Consider the following 16,384-nt stretch of genomic DNA (forward strand, 5'->3'; position numbering starts at 1 on the left):
ATTTATATTATGTTTCTCCCCCTCTTTTTCCTTATTTCACCTCTTTTTTTTTCCCCTTCTATTTTTTTAAGAGAAAATGCATGTTTGTGGTATAAAATTGAAAAGGTCCAAAAGTAATATTATGAAAAAAGTTTCTTCCCCACCAGGGTCCCTAAGTCATTCTCTTCTCCTCCACAGGCAACTATTTGTTACTCATTTCTCAAGTTTCCTTCCAGGAGTATTTGTACCTACACAGGTATATATTGCATATTTTCTGCTGTTGTACACAGTAATTATCCACTACATGCACTGTTTCGCATTGCTTCTTTCACTTAAAGATACATCTCTGGCATTATTTCATTTTGGTTCATATGGAGCTGCCTTATTCATTTAAATAATTGCATTATTTGGTTGTTCTCTAATGTGTTTAACTAGGGCTTTATTAATTAACATGTAGGCTATTTCTATTTTTTTTTTCTGCTTTAAACAATTCCACAATGACGATTTTCTGTATATGTAGTTACTAAATATTCATAAGATTGTATATATGTACAGTATAACTCCCATATCCAAAAGCATATGGATTTTAAATTTTAGTAAATATTGTAAATACTCTGTTTAAAGTTTGCTCCGTATTATATTCCCACCTGCAACATATAAGTGCCCAGTTCCTCACACCTCCTTAAACACACTATGTTAATCAAACATTTAATTTTTACCAATCTGAAAGATGAAAAATGTTTTTTATACTTTTAATTTGAATTTTTAAATTATGACTAGGTTTGAGTATTTTTTATATGTTTAAAAACTATTTGCATTTTCTTTTCCATAAGGTGTCCATTTATGTCCCTTATCTATTGGGTTGTTGGTCTTTTTCTTATTTATTTGCAGTAGCTTTTACATTTTAAGAAAATTAGCTCTTTTCAATTATAGGATTTGCTAATATTTCTCCCTGATTATCATTTGATTTTTGTCTTTGTTAGTGGTGTATTTTTTCCATAGAGAAATGTTTTAATTTTATGTAGTCAGACATCATTCTTTCATGACATACATTTTGTGTATTCAGAAAGAACTTTCCTGCTCAGCAATTAACAATTATATATTATACATTTTTAAGTTCTTTCATGTTTTAATTTTTACACCAAATGACTAACTTTGCCCAAGTTGGACTATGGAATGAAGATTATAAAATGTTATTTTATAATCTGCACCGATATTTTGGGTGTAAAATTAAATTGTTCTTTAATGCCATTTAAAACATATTGAGCTGGGCATGATACCACACTGAGACTGACTGAGGTAGTGCTGCTTGCATGTGTATTTTTTTTACAAAAATATGTTCACGATGGGAGATAGAACAGATGTGAATATATCAGTCTACATATTATGGTGTACAAAACATATAATTTTATTTTTTGATAGTCTCATTCCCATTTTGAGCTTCATTCCGTAGTCCAACTTGGGCAAACTTAGTCATTTGGGGTAAATTTAGTCAATTCAGAATTGTCTTTTCCTCTATTCGACCTAAACTGCCCATATGGCTTTATAAGATGTTTTGGTAGCTATAACGGTGGTGTTAAGCTCAGTCTCTACTCTCTGTTTGTTCTCGTTCTGTGAGGTATAACATATTTTTTTTTAAGTCTCAAAAGCTATTGTGTAGGTTGGACAGGAAAATTTTTAGAAAAATGCTTGCTGAGCTAGTCATGGTTACTTTTTTACCCCAACCTCCCAGTGTAGATAAAATATATATTTTGAGGAGGCTATTGGACCAAGGAGTATTATAGGGAAGAGCAATGAAAAGAAAATCCCTAACTCTTCCCATCACCCATATAATTCATTCTAGGGAAAAGTGACAGAAACCCAAAATAGTTGGTAGATCTGAGAATAGAGGAAATCTGTGCCCCAGTCTACTGCTGATTGATCTGGAAGATGACAAAACTAGGTACTAAAGCTACTGTGGGACAGTAGAGGTGCTGAGATGGCTGCAAGGTGCACCTAGGCCTAAAATTGTCCTTGTAAGTTCCTGGTGTCTTCAATTGGATGAGAAAGAAACAAATGTTTTTGCAGGTGTTTGGTAGTGGGTGGATGTTACACTAATAGTCATGGACCTGGAAGAGAATTAAAGTTATGATGAGGAGATACTACAGTGGCGAGTTGTTTGAATCTTACAGCCCTGGGACCAGAAACGAACAGAGCAGCCCCAGAAAATACTATTTATTCTATGTGATTTCATTGACACAAATTACTTTGGATGCTATAAGGTCCACATGTTTATCATCTGGGCATGGGATCTTTGGTTATCTAAAGAAATTCAATGAAGCTTGGATGGCAAAATATAATTTGGCTAACATCTCCTAGTTATAAAGGTAAAAAGTCAAATAACAAAACATTTTTTACAGTGAATAAAATGGATAACCCAAATTATAAAACAACAAAATTTTGAAAATAATGTGATTACCCAGAGTGAAGAGATTATAGATGAATTTGATTTATTTCTTTAATTTATGTATTTATAAAATAATGTAATTTCTTATTTATTTTATAAAAATGAAAAAGCAACATATCAATATATAATCATTTTAGAAAATTTGAAAATACACCAAAACAACAACAAGGAAAACAAAATTATGCAGAACTCCAGACCTAAGATATCAACTTTGTCAATGTTTTGGGTATAAGTTTTTATTTTTATGTTGGCAGATTTAGGTTCTATACAATTAGGATTATTTTGTATTTCCATCTTTATAAACTTTTAAGCCTTGACAGTATATTATTAATATCTTCTCATGATGATAAATATTCTTTACCACATGACTTTTGCAGTATTCTGTGAAATAGATGTACTATAAAAAAATTAAAGTATTATTATTTTTTTTGGTACATGTAGGGTTTCCACATTTTTTAAGTATTATACAAATAACTCTGTGATGAAAATATTTATAGGTAAATCTTTAAGTCCATGATGACTTTTTAATTTTTTTTCCTAGAAGTGAAACTGCTGTGTTACAGTGTAAATACATTAAACTAGTCTGGAAAATATCTAATCAATTATAGCCAAGTATCCACTTTCACTACTCAAAAAAGTTCCAACAAAACACCTATAACGTCTAGTTCCAACTTGTGTGACTTTCCTAGTGTGCCATCTAAGAAAACCTAATAAAAATTACTCCTATATATCTGAATATGGTGATATGCTATATAAGATTATTAACTACAATGTAGTTAAATGTAAGAACCTCTAGCAAAATGTTTGTTTTATTTTAGAAAAGTTGATATGGAATATTTTTTTTCTCACAGTAGCCTAGTTCATAAAATTAAAAGGTTAAAAAAAAAAAATACCAGAGTACACATGAGTGTGGTAATATAAAACATGGTTATTACCTCCTTAGTCCAAACATTGAGAAGTGTGGTCTGTCTTTTCCACCCTTCTGCCTGGTAGACTTGTGACTGCTTCTGCCAATGAGGATAGTGGAAGTGACGCTAGGCAACTTCTAAGGTGAATCTAAACAAAGGCCGACTGGTTTGCAGCTTTCACCTTGCTTGCTGGAACACTGGCCTGCCATAAAGGAAGTTCTCCCTGAGTAACCCACCATGCTGGAGAGCATACCCAGGGACTGAACCTACAGTCCCAGCTGGGCTTGGTCTTACAGTCACGCTTACATGGCACAAGAGGTTGAGGAAGCCATCTTGAAGATGAACCCTCCAGCCCCAGTTGTGATAGTCCTCAGGTGTCTGAATTGCCCTCAGTTGAGGCCTCAGACACTATGAAGCAGACAAACCATCCTTGCAGTGCCCTGAATTCCTGATATTCAGACTAGTTCACTGAAGCGGTTGTTATTTATGCCACTAGGATTTGGAGGTTGGTCTGATTTTTTTAATGCAGCCTTAGATAATAGCAACAGTGGTGTGTGTGTGCTCTTGTATGTGTGTGCATGTGTGTGTTTGCATTCTTTACATAGACAGATTGTACTTTCAACTCATTCAAAACGGCTTCAAATAATTTAGGTACAACTTAAAAGATGTCAAGGCAGAATATATTCATGTTTTATCTCAGCAGAAATTATCTGATCCAATGAGAGACAGTTAACAAGAAGTCATACTTTAATGTTAGTATTATAATACAGATGCTGTACAGAGGAATAGTCAAAAACGTAACCCAGTCTCTGAAATCTAGTTCAAATTGCCTCCTATTTGTGGACTCAAAGGGCAGGGAAAGGTCAATAAAACCTGTGAAGAAACTTTATTATGTCTAACCTGAGAATCAGAAAAAAGCAAAAAGCACAAACAGTCATCAAGAGTAAAGGTGCTTTTCTGAAGTCACCTGGTCCTTGTGTAGACTATCACCCAGAAAAGCTCAGAATTGCAACTGTAAGGAAAGAAAGAGACATGATGTTATAGAGCTAATGTATCTATAATTTGGGCAAATGATATGTTGCCCTGAACTAGCTAAGACCAGGCCTGAGTCCAGCAAAGAAAGTGAAATGATCACCTCTATCTGGTCTATAGTATCCAATCCAAAAGTGGTAATAAGGAAAAGGATGTGGTGGCGATGGTGGGAGGGGGTAACCATGAAGTTTTTATTGCATGCCATGTGGATCACTTTTTTCCTGGACTTACACGTTATTTTCTGTACCACCAAATTCTGTTTATATGTAAAATTGTTGAGAAAGTTTTCATTTTTGTTTTTGTTATTACAGCATTTGCAAATAATATCTTACAAGAAAGCAGTTTGCTCAGGGCTCAGTGACCTATACACTGTCCCATCTGATTGATCACCAATCCTTTTATTGAGATTCTTGTAGATTGAATGAAAGGAAACCCTGTAACCATAGCATCAGGACAAGAAATAAAAACCAAGACTGTTCTAGGCAAACCAGGACACTCCCTTTCAAAGATGACTGACTTCAGTGAGGAACATTTAGAATAAATGAAAATTTAGTTCAAAGAGTAAGACCACTTATGCAGACAGATAAAGCATGCCATGACTTAGAAGACTAAGTATTAAGATATAATTGTATTCAACTTGCCAGGGAGCCAGGTTAGGACTAGAAGAGAAAATGTCGGTCATATTAGTTGGGAAGTTAACAGCCTCTCCATTTATGAATGTAACCTGTGCCCACTAACAACTTTATGATTTGAGGGAAGGGCCTCAGGGAAAGGACAAAGATCAATGACTCTCCTTTGCCTTCAGTACCCTAAGAGCATGTTCATTGCATTTTTTTTTACTAGATACAGATCTCAAGATCAAGCATAGGTGGTAGAGTAGAGAGAGCAAAACTTTGGAGTCAAATAATGATGATGCTAACCTCCCTCACAAAGGAGTTATGGAGATAAATGAGATTACTATAAAGGAAGTGACTCAAATTTGCTGGCACATAGAATGATGTTACTTCCTACCAAGTACTTAATATTCTAGTGCATTCCAGACTTATTCATATTTTTTCAGTAAATATTGAATATCTTTAATGTGCCAGACTTTGCTGTAAGGATTAATATACATATAAACAAAATAGATAAATAGCCTTGCCCTCAGGGAGCTTACAATCTGGATTTTGACGAAAGTCTAAAAATCTGAAAATAATTTGAGTCAAATTACATATAAATTCTGGGGGGAAAAGAGGGTTTATCATACTTCCCTCTAACTATCCAGGTCAGCTTATTCTGGGGAGTGTGGAGGTTAAACACACACCTGGCATTTATTAGTTGAACTGTTCTTTCTTTTTTATTATTAAGTTTATTGGGTAACATTGGTTAATAACATTATATAATTTTCAAGTGTCTGAGACTGTAATTGGACATCTGTGTACTCTATGGCCTATTTACTTCTCTAAGTCTAGTTTCCTTCCATTATCATATATTTGACCCCCTTTAACCATCTCGCCCTCTCCCCACACTTTTTCGCCTCTGGTAACCACCATTCTGTTATCCATATCTATGAATTTTTGCTTGTTCTTGTTTTACATTCCATATATGAATGAAATAATATGGTTTTTGTCTTTTTCTAACTTATTTCACTTAGCATAGTACTCTCAAGATCCATCCATGTTGTTACAAACGGCACTATTTCATATTTGTTTATGGCTGAGTAGTATTCCATTGGATATATATATACCACATCTTTATCCAATCATCTGTCTGTGGATGTTTAGGGTATTTCCATATCTTGTCTATTGTGAATAATGCTGCAGTGAACATAAGTGTATATATATATAACTTTACAAATAAGTGTTTTTGTATTTTTTGGCTTTCTATCTTAATAAAACTGAATAGCAAATGCCTCTTACATGAGCTTACTTTGGATATTTTTGACAGCTAGCTTATTTACGTACCAGTATGTATGCATCTGTTCAAGGCAATTGAGCTAGTAAAATTTATTGCCATTATTAAGATTGAGTGTGAGCCAAACAGTAAGAAAGAAAATAAGAACATATATCCCTTATTACTGGGTCACTATTATCTAAACAGGCAGTATGCTAGATTCTATGAACACAAAGAATGTATCCTGTTGTGTTGGGAAAGATAAGTGTCCAAAAAATACATACACTAAACATGCTATTACAGAGATAAATATAGGAAACCAGAAGTGTAAGCATTCCTTTATCCCTGGAGCAGTGTGGTGGAGGACATGGGTCAGGGAGGGTTGCAAGACTTTGGTGAGTAAATGGTGTTTTTTTCTGGGTCTCGATCCACGGAGAAATTTGTCAGCTTGACAAAGGGTGGACTGCTGACAAGTTTCCGGGCTGAAGCAGCAGTACGAGCAAAGCACGAAAGTATTAATTTAAACCTCACAATGTCCCTGTGAGGCCAATTTAATTATCTCCATTATATAAAAGAGAAAACAGAGACTCGAAGAGAGTTCTCCAGTTATACTGCTAAAAGAAGAAGCTCCAGATTTTTAATCCACTTCGGCTGACCCCAAAGCGTAGTTTTTCTTCACTATATTAAGCTGCATCCCTGTTCAGAGTACAAGGACAAAGGTAAACCCATACATATTATTTGCTATTGTACTGTTCAATACTGATTCATTATTTAATCTGACATGATAGGAAACTCCTCGCTTAAGACCTCAGATACAGATTGAACAATCACTGGGTACTTGGTGCATGAAATCTAAGATGTTGCAACTCAAACACAGGATGGAAGGTAGGGTGGGAAGGACCTAGAGTGAACTGCAAGCACGCCGCTGACCCGTGTCAAGGGGCCGCTGCTCCCCAGCACATGCCAGTTATTGCCATGTAGAATGGTAGGCCAGGGTGGCCAGACTTCCTGACTTTTAGAGAGAAACCAGAAATATAGATTTTAGTTGGCATCTCCCCATTTTTACTTTTGGGAACTAATTCATTTTTTTTTTTGAAGAAACACTCTAGAGACCAAAAAAAAAAAAAAAAATGTTTCTGGGACATGTGACTGTGGGGTGCCTGTTGAGAATATCTGGCTATTTAAATTGCATTAGCATGTACGATAAAGGGTCAGGGCTTGGAGCAAGCTTGGGGGTCAGTGTAGGTGTCCAGTAAACATCTGTTGACTAGCATTTAATGGGTCTTCTGAGAGTCTGGAAACTTGCTGTTCTTGTTCTGTGTTGAATTAAGTCATCTATTGTGGCACTTAAAAGAGGGTCCCGTGCTTCCTGACTAGTCTCTTGGGCCTCTTTTCATCTCCTAGTCCTTGTAGTGGATCCTTGGTCTTGCACTTTTGGCATAAACTCGGGTGACAAATAAGAGGCTTTTTTTTTTTTGATAGTTTTGTTGTGATCCTTGCCAAGTAGCAGGAGCATGGGAACCACTCTAGGATATGGCAGCAACCTGGACTATTTTCTGGAGAGATTTGGTTGTAGCTACCTTTGTGATATGTCTGTCTCCTGCTGGCTCCAGTTCTAATCGCAAAAAAGCCATTGTGGAGATATGTCCAAAAAAATCTGGAAACAGTGGGGAAAGAACAATCCATTCCATCTGGAAAATTGAGGAGGGTTTCACAATGAAAAGCCATATGAACTTGGCTTAGGGTCAGAATAATTGCTCTCCAGAAATATTAGTCTAAGCCACGTGGAAGTGTGGAAATGCTCAGTGTGTCAGGGTGGTGAGTGGTCAATATGGTCCAAGCAGTGGACTTATCTTGGGATGTGCAACAGACTCAACAGCCATCTAACTCCAAATATCCATGGTATTACGTGGCTACATTTAGTATACTCTATTTTACAGAACAATTTTAGGTTTACAGAAAAATTAAACAGATTGTACAGAGAGTTTCCATACACTTCCTCATCCTTAGACAATTTTGATATGCAGCCTGGATTTAATATCCTTGGCTAAAATCTAGAAGGTGGTAGCAATATGTTTTAGAGGTGGAGGGTACAGAGTGCAGAAGGAAGAGGATGAGCAACATGAAAGAGGAGACAGGCAAGGTCAAGGTCAGATAGCCATGTGCTCTGTTAGGACCTACCAAGGTGATTGGACTTAAACCTGAAGTCAGTGGGCAGCCACTGAAAGGTTTTAGGCAGAAGGTGAGATATTCTGAATTACATTTTAGAAAAACAGGCTGGTAGAAGAGTGAAGAATGGCAGGCCATAACTGGAAGAGGGCAGGCCATAAAAATGAGTTGAGATAATGAAAAAGCTCAGGTAAGAGATGATTAAGTTAAAAAGCTGGAGCTGGAAGACAGGGTTTGGCCCCTATGACAGAATAGGAGAGAACCATGGGCATGCTGGGAAAGGGCAGGTACTAGCTGACAGGTTTGAAAGTATAAAGAGAGGGAGAAGGAGAGGGAGAAAGAGAATTCCTACTTCTCACGAAGCTAGGAAACTCTGAAGACTTACATTTTCTCTCCATGTCCCTCAACCTCTCCCTCCAGCTGATGATATTTCTGGCTCCCTTCATTTTTTCTTCAGTCTTCTCTCTTCTCTGACCAGCTTCCTCATTAACCCAGCCTCATTATCCAGAATGTCCTAACCCTAATTCTGTAAGACCTGTCTGCTCCAATGACCCTCTCCAATAGATGCTGGTTGTCACATTTCCACAGGGGAGTTAATAGGTTAGTTCATGTCATCCTTTCCCTCTAGGCCAGCCTCAGCCCCGCCAGCCAATGGCTTGGCTCTCCTTGGGTGAGATGTCCTCCCCTAGTCCATTCATTTCTAGCCAATTAGAGGTAGGGAGATAGTTAGGTGGTGCAGAGCATGAGTGCCTTGACAGAAAAACTGTGGGAAAGCAGGTACCATCAATATGACTAGTAAAAATGGACAGTATAAAGTGATTGATTAAGTGGGAGGGAAAGGTACTAAATGGCAAATATGTGTCATGAGAGAGAAGGAAGTAATCACTAAGGAGGTTCAGAGAACAGAGGGGTTGATTCTAGTTGGATTGACCTTCCTTAAAAGCATTTCAATGAGCAGCAACTTATAGGGAGGGCAATATTCATTTTCTATTACTACTGTCATGAATTACCACAAATTTAGTAGCTTAAAATGACAGAAATATATTTTCTAATAGTTCTGAATGTCAGGAGTCCCACAAGAGTCTCAGAGGCTAAAACCAAGGTGTCAACAGGGCTGCATTTCTTTCTGGAATCTCTAGGGAAGAATCAGCTTCCTCGCCTGTTCCAGCTTCTGGAGGCTGACCCTTTTCTTGACCTCTTCCTCTGTCTTCAGTGCAGCAATAGTGTGCATGAAGTTCTTAATGGCATCACATCACTGTGACCTCCTCTTCTGCCTCTCTCTTCCACATTTAAGGGCCCCTATGGTTATGCTGAGTCTGCCTGGATAATCTAGCATTAGTCTTCCTATTATTTTAAGGTCAGCTGATTAGCAATTTTAACTCTATCGGCTACCTTAACTCCCCTTTGTCATAAAATGTAACACACTGACAGGTTCTGGAGATTAGGATGTGGACTTCGTGGGGGTGAAAGGAGACTGTTATGCTTACCACCATGGAATTTCAGATGGGCATGAGCACAATAGAGAAGTAGGAGGGCGAAAGCTCTTCAGAGAAGTATGCGTGGTCTGATTAAGCTGGAGTTTAGCATTTATGAAGAGAAATATTAGGTGACAGAGACAGAAGTAGTCTTAAATAACGTTGTCAATCTTTTTCATTTTAGCCACTATATTAGTTGTGTAGCTGTTTTAATTTGCATTTCCCTGATTACTCATAATGCTGAACAGTTTTTATGTGCTAATTGGCTATTTGTGAATTTGTGTGTGTGTGTGTGTGTATGTTGGGTTTGTATTTTGAGGGCTATATGTTTGGAGGGTATTGAACATTAAGCTCCAGAAGATGGAATGTGCTTTGTAAGTAGAAGTGATGGTGAGCCACTAATGGTTTTAGAGGAAAGGAATAAGATAAGAGCTAGCACATGCTTTAGGAAGATAAGTGTGATATATCAAATATATAAATTCATAAATGTGTATATATAATTGACTGTATGTGTGTGTAGAAATATCCATGTCAGAAAGAATTAGAATGTGAACTAGAGATGCGGCTATGAAGACTCCCCATAAGAGAAATTACTATATGGAGAAGCCATAGATTAGTTCCCCTACATGAGTTTATTCCAGACATTATAAAAGTTTCTTTAAAAGGTACTCAAGGTGATAGCTTGAGCTGTGGTTTCACATTTGGAAGTGATTGTCTGATCATGCACACAATCATGGCACCTTAGTGGGGAGGGACAGTGAGGATGAGCTCACTCCAAAGCCCTTGGACTTGGGTGAATGGTTACAGTGGGTGGGATCTATGTGAGACCATCAAAATTAAGAAAGAGGAGTTAAGCCAGAAAGCTGTGTTGAAATAATTTTAGAACAAAAGGGGCTAGAGTGGCCCTTGAGAAGCCTGGCAAGGAGCCAAATGGCTGTCAGAGAACAAAAGAAGAGCAGGAAGCAGCAAGCAACATGAGGGAAGATGGTTTGGATAATTCTGGGGACAGAGTGTGAATGCCTGTGGCTGCTTTGTTATGTGCCCTCAGTTTACATTTTCCTAGGGCCTTACATGAGCAAGAATGATGGGGCGTGCTATAGATCAGCTGGCAACATGTGGAAGTTTTCTAAGTTTATGTCCAGACTGAGCAACTGTGTTGACTCTGTGCAGCACGTAGATTCCATTGTATTGATGCTTTCGGATAAAGCAGTAGCTATTGATCTCTAAAGAGTTTGTTTTTTATTTTTTAATTTTTATTTTTTATTTAGTATCGACATTCAATATTATTTTATATTAGTTTCAGGTGTACGGCAACGTGTTCAGACATTTATATAATTTACAAAGTGAAAAAAATACTAAGGAAGAGGTTGAGCCTGTACTTCCCTGCTATGGGGTCAGAAAACTCTTTTCACTGACACCTGATATTTGTAGGGAGGAATGTAATCATTTAGTCCCGGCTTCCTTCCTGGAGAGCACTGTCACATTTTTCTGCTGAGAAACCTTTACACAGCTGAGATCGAGGACCTTGCCCAGGGTCACACTGTGCAACAAGGTTAGAGTAGGGTTAGCATTTACCGTGTGTGCCCACTCTCGGTTTGGTTCACTGGTTCACTCTGCTTGTAATCGTGGCAGCTCATGGAAATAAAATCAAGAAAATAGGATGCCAGACAGTAGCCAGAGAATTCAGAGGTGAGTAATAATCTGTTCTCAGTAGCATCATGTAATAGAGAGAGGTGGGCCTCCCTGTCTTTTGGACTAAGGACTGTAACTCATGAGCCACTTTAGGCATATAATCTCCACCAGCTTTCATTTCCTTAATTTTAAATTTGTGAGGTGTGTGTGCCAAAGATTCCCCACATACCATGTCTGTTGTAAGGAAATGGGCAATCTCACACCCTGTTTGAGTGTGAAAACTGGTACAACATTTCTTGAGGGTAATTTGGCAGTATTGTTTACAAGACTTTAAAACGAAATCTGACCCCAGAATTGCACTTTAGGAACAGCCTATATAAGTAATTAAGATGCGCATAAAGTTTTATATACAAAGATGTGCGTCCAAGCATCATTTTTAATAGCAGAATTGAGAGACGACCTAAATGTTCAACTACAATTGAGTGTTTCAATAAGATATGGTTAAAATTGCAGAATAGGAGTCTATGTAGCCATTAAAAATGATGATGCATAACAGGGGTTGGCAAACTACAGCTCATGGGCCAAATTAGTCTGCTGCCTATAATTTGTAAATAAAGTTTGGTGGGAGCACAGCCACACCCATTCATTTACATGTTGTCAATAGTCGTTTTTTGAGCTCTAGTGGCAGAATTGAGTAGTTGAGACAGAGACTGTGTGACTATATTTTATGTCTCTAACTATCCTTTTAATGTTTAGTCAAGTTCTTTCCTTGACCCTGGAGTGCCATAATATTTTTGGTCACTATTAAGACAAAATCTTGCAGTGAATATAGGTTGTAATACACATTGCTTACTCAAAAACAGTAAGACCTAATCAAATATAATAATCAATGCTTGCATCTTAAACATAAGAATTCTCCATCCCTTATTCAGCTAGACAGCTAGAAACTATAGTAGAGCTGCCTATAACCAGCATTGGTAGGTATAGCCTTTCTTTCCTCTCTCCCCACTTTTGACTTCCACCCTTTTTTCTCTATCTTACTCACCCTGAGGAGAGTGAAAAAAGGTACAGGGATGGAAACATTCTCGCTTGAGGTGCTTTTATAAGATGGCCTCACCATCTCTGGGAGCTTTAACCTCACTTATCGTTGGTCATTTGTGTATTTTGTTTCTTTCCAGATCTATCAGGGTCCCATGCCTTTTCTAAATTTTCCTCTTGGGGGGAATTTTAAATGTTTCATGTTTGCCTTACTGCCCTGAGTGTCTCACAGTAGATATTCGTGCATATTTCAGTTAGACACACTCTAGCCATGCAGCTGACCCCAATGTGGCAACGATTCTTTTTGCTTCACTAACTGAACAGCTGGATGACTCATCTCTGCCTTTTAGATTTTCCACATAGATGTCAGATTTTGGTACACTTCACTCTCCAAACTCCTGCATAAGTACAGCAAAGCCTGAAAGTTCTTTGAAAACCTTTTTCACTGACATAAGGTGAGAGGCAGCATCTCCTCTGCTCTGTGAAAGACAGTGAGATGGTGAGAAAGACAACGTAGCCCACTGAAAACAAGTCCTCCTTGAAAAATCTCCAGCTGCTCAATCTTTGTGAGTGAACAGTCATCCAAACAGGTCTGGCCTCTGGTTCTCTCTGACTGATAGTTTAATGAGTGATTTTTGTTTTCTCTTATCTGTACTTTTTAAATCAACATACATTACATATGCGATAACAAAAACTACTTAAAAGATTCTGTTTCAGTTTCAATGTATCCTGCTCTTTGAGTGACCATCTATTGTTCTCAGTGTTCACATTTATAAAATAGACTAAATAGCATGGCATCAGGAACCTTGTGAAATAGCTATTTGGCTTATGTAGCTTAAAAGTTATGTAAGACCTACTGAACGAAGGAGATTTCATTTAGAAACATAGAGTCTGTTATTTCCTAAATTTCTTAGAGCCCAGGATTTTTTTTCTTTTTTCCTGGTGAGTGAGAAGTCAGCCTTGACTCAGAAAAGCTCATGTCCCTCTAACTTAGTTTCTGCTTGTTTTAAAGTAAAGCTAATTACCTGAACAACACCTTTAAAAAAGCTGACACAGAAACTGGACAAAGTCTGTGTCTCAGTGCTCTGAGGAGAGCAGTAAGTAAGGTGCTCTGCACAGCTCAATAATTTGCGCCACAGGAAAGCCATACTTCCAAGGGCAGGCAATATGTCTGCAGTATCCTCCTGGAGGAAGGAGGGCCAGGAGCTCATCTTTATGGCTTGAGGCTTGAAAGCTGCTTAACTGGGCGGAACGCCACCTCCTTGCCATCAAAGCTGTCCACCTGGCAGTGAATCTCAATGAGACAGCTGACTGGCTCAGCAGACAAGTTGCCTTGCCAAGGGGATGAGAACTTAACCAGAAGGTCTTTCAGGAAATCTGTTTAGGATGTGGGGGATGCAGAGGAAGAGAAGGAGCAATTCATCCCCTGAGTGAGGCAAATGAGAAGGAATAGCTGTTTCTTCGTTACAGAACCATGTTTGAGCTATTCTGTGCCCTTAACTCATATAGCCCTAAATTCTAGGATTCTGATTTTAGATTCCGATATTAACATCACACATTGAGAGTGCTTTGTGAATAGCACATGGAAGTCGATTCGATTCAAAGAATGAAGCTAAGAAAAGACCTTAAAATTTTTCATTTGAAAATAACCAATACCAGAGAGGGCATGAAACTATTAGTTTTTAAAATGTGTAATTGAAAAATGCCATGATTGTTACTTTTCACCAGAGGTTCAGAATTGTAACCTTAAGAATTGTAACTCCTACCTTATCTAGTACTTGGCTATGAGCCAGGATGTTCTCATCTAACACCCTTCAAAACCTATAGGTGAGGCTTTTTAGCTTTACTTTGCAGGCAAGAGAAACAAAATCCAGAGAGGTTTTGTAAATTGCTATGGACATACAGTGAGTAAATTACAGAACAAAGATTTAATCCCCGATTTTTTCTACTCTAAAGCCCAGAATCTTATCTACCAGGCTGATTATGCAAAATTTGCTATAAAAGATAATTTTTTTAAATCACATAATGAATAACAAGAGCTGCAGAGATAGGCAAATGAACAAGGATGTGGTATATAAGGATTTTCCACCAAACTACCTCCCGATTCCATGCCCTCGCCCTCTTGCATTACATGGTAAAGTGTAAATAGCTGGTCTTTTAAAACGATGCCTTTGATTCTCTTGGAATTAGGTGAGATAAAATTAAAGAATTCTAATAAAATAAGATGGAAGAGAATGAAAGTTTTGGATGGAGTCTCCAAAGCAAAGCCTACTTAAGCTAAATGGATATTTGGAAGCAGCATTTGGACACAGCTTAATGGATCAAAGCACAAGCTGAGTTTGACTCTCAGCCTCACTATTTCTGGCTATGTGATGTTGGTGGGGGAAATCATAAAACCTAAGTCTCAGTTTCCTCATATATAAATAGGGACAATAGAACTTACCTCATAGGTGTGTTGTAGAAAATGTATGAGATATTCCATACACAGTACTAAACATAATACCTCGCCTATGGTGAATATTCAGAGAGCTAGTCGGCTATTAACTCGTCTTATTGATTTGGTATGCTGCTCTATTCTTTAAAATTAAAAAGTATGTACCTTCTTCATAGGATGTTTCTTTTTGCTCTTTTTTGTGGTTTCAAGCTTAAAAGTCATCTTCAAGAAAGAATTGACTTCTTCATTCTCTTCGTCATTGCGGAATGAATAGGAAAGAATTGGCCCCTTTCTCTCTCAACTCTGGTTTAAGTATCCATCTGGGTGCCCCGTAGCACCTTGTTCTGAACGCTGTTGTAGTACTGACTACACTGTGCTTTAAAGGCCTATTTACTCATCTGTTATTCCCTTGAAGGCAGGAGTTTATTTTATCCCTGTATCCCCAGCACCTACCACAGTGTTTGAAACAGAGTCTATACAACAGATATCTACTGGGAGAGTGAATTAAAATCTATGAGGTGATACATGTGAAAATAAATTATTAAGAATATTGTTACATTCCTTGGATATTATCGTAAAATATAGTAATGACTCTGACATACAACTATTTCACTAACTCTTATCTAATATTATAATAAAGAAAAAGCTATTTAATCTTTTGCTAAATGAAATGCTAAATGACATCATATCACACCAGGGCTTCGCTAAATGGACAGTTTCATCTAAAAAAGTTTTTTCCCTACCGAACAAAGTGGATATCGGTTTTAAAATAGAAAACTGGATGTGCAGTCATCATTAATGCCACATATAGAAGTTATTTCCACTGACCTCCATGTGGCTCACCAGAATGTCTATACTGATTTCACTGGGGAAGAGCTGCAGTAACTGAAGTAGTAAATATTTTTTTCATGATGATGACATTGAACACACTTTAATTCTCAGGATGCTGAAAACTGGAGGACAACTTTACTGTGGATTCTTTTGCAGTTTTCAGCATAGATCTCTGTGTGTTGCTAGGGCCCTACAAAGCCTCTCATAGGCTGCAGATGGGTGCTCTGAAATGAGAGGAGGGCAGCAAAATGAGCCAAGGCTTTGTGTCTGCTCATTACAGGCGCAACAGTTATGCAAACTAAGAACCCAACATTTTACTAAACTGTTGCCAAAAATCTTGTCCCACACTAAAACAAATGTTTGACTCTGCAGAGAGCCTATGTAGAATAAAATCAATATGCTGTTGTTGGAATACATGTCTTTTGATGAAATTGGTGCTTAAAAATGTCTTGGATATTTATTTTGAATAAGCCTTATCTAATAGCAAATTGGATATGCATTTTCTGTCAGAGATGAAATTGTTGAAATGTCCTTGTTTTCTCCCTTCAAAAATTCTGTTGGGAAGGAA

The sequence above is a fragment of the Pteropus alecto genome, unplaced genomic scaffold, assembly GCF_000325575.1.
Source record: "Pteropus alecto unplaced genomic scaffold, ASM32557v1 scaffold95, whole genome shotgun sequence".
In the NCBI taxonomy this organism is placed as follows: Eukaryota; Metazoa; Chordata; class Mammalia; order Chiroptera; family Pteropodidae; genus Pteropus; species Pteropus alecto.